The following is a 1,537-nucleotide window of genomic DNA, read 5'->3' as shown; positions in this document are numbered from 1 at the left end:
AAAGGGATATAATAAAATAAAGTAAAATAAAGTTATTAAAATAAAAAATAATTATTAAGAAAAAAGAATTTTTAAGTAAAAAAAAAGAAAATAAACAAACAAACAAAAAAAATGGACAGACAGAACCCAAGACAAATGGTGAAAGCAAAGCTATGCAGACAAAATCACACACAGAAGCATACACATACACACTCACAAAAAGAGAACAAGGGGAAAAAATAATATATCTTTGCTCTGAAAAGTCCACCTCCTCAATTTGGGATGATTCGTTGTCTATTCAGGTATTCCACAGATGCAGGGTACATCAAGTTGATTGTGAAGCTTTAATCCGCTGCTCCTGAGGCTGCTGGGAGAGATTTCCCCTTGTCTTCTTTGTTTGCACAGCTCTTGGGGTTCAGCTATCGATTTGGCCTGCCTCTGCGTGTAGGTCACCTGAGGGCGTCTGTTCTTCACTCAGACAGCATGGGGTTAAAGGAGCAGCTGATTCGGGGGCTCTGGCTCACTCAAGCCTGGGGGAGGGAGGGGTACGGATGCAGGGTGAGCCTGCGGTGGCAGAGGCTGGCAAGACGTTGCTACAGCCTGAGGCACGCCATGTGTTCTCCCGGGGTAGTTGTCCCCGGATCTCGACACCCTGGCAGTGGCGGGCTGCACAGGCTCCCGGGAGGGGCGGTGTGGAGAGTGACCTGTGCTTGCGCACAGGCTTCTTGGTGGCTGCAGCCCCAGCCTTAGCATCTCATGCCCGTCTCTGGGGTCCGCGATGATAGCCACGGCTCGCGCCCATCTCTGGAGCTCCTTTAAGCGGTGCTCCTTATCCCCTCTCCTCGTGCACCAGGAAACAGAGGGAAGAAAAATTCTCTTGCCTCTTTGGCAGTTCCAGACCTTTTCCCGGACTCTCTCCTGGAGAGCCGTGGCGCACTAGCCCCCTTCAGGCTCTGTTCACGCCGCCAACCCCAGTCCTCTCCCTGGGATCCGACTGAAGCCCAAGCCTCAGCTCTCAGACCCCGCCTGCCCCAGCAGGTGAGCAGTCAAACCTCTCGAGCTGGTGAGTGCTGTTCGGCACCAATCCTCTGTGCAGAAATCTCTCCACTTTTCCCTCTGTACCCCTGTTGCTGCGCTCTCCTCCGTGGCTCCAAAGCTTCCCCCCTCCACCACCCGCAGTCTCCGCCCGTGAAGGGGCTTCCTAGTTTGTGGAAATCTTTCCTCCTTCATGTTCCCTCCCACTGGTGCAGGTCCCATCCCTATTCTTTTGTCTCTGTTTTTTCTTTTTTCTTTTGCCCTATGCAGGCACGTGGGGAGTTTCTTGCCTTTTGGGAGGTCTGAGGTCTTCTGGCAGCATTCAGTAGGTGTTCTATAGGAGCAGTTCCACAAGTAGATGTATTTCTGATGTATCTGTGGGGAGGAAGTTGATCTCCACATCTTACTCTTCCAACATCTTGAAGCTCTGGTAATTCTATTTTTAGTTTTTTAAGGAACCTCCATACTGTTCTCCATAGTGGCTGTATCAATTTACATTCCCACCAACAGTGCAAGAGGGTTC

The sequence above is a fragment of the Physeter macrocephalus genome, chromosome 7 (assembly GCF_002837175.3).
Source record: "Physeter macrocephalus isolate SW-GA chromosome 7, ASM283717v5, whole genome shotgun sequence".
In the NCBI taxonomy this organism is placed as follows: domain Eukaryota; kingdom Metazoa; phylum Chordata; class Mammalia; order Artiodactyla; family Physeteridae; genus Physeter; species Physeter macrocephalus.
Note: the sequence above shows the minus strand (reverse complement) of the source record.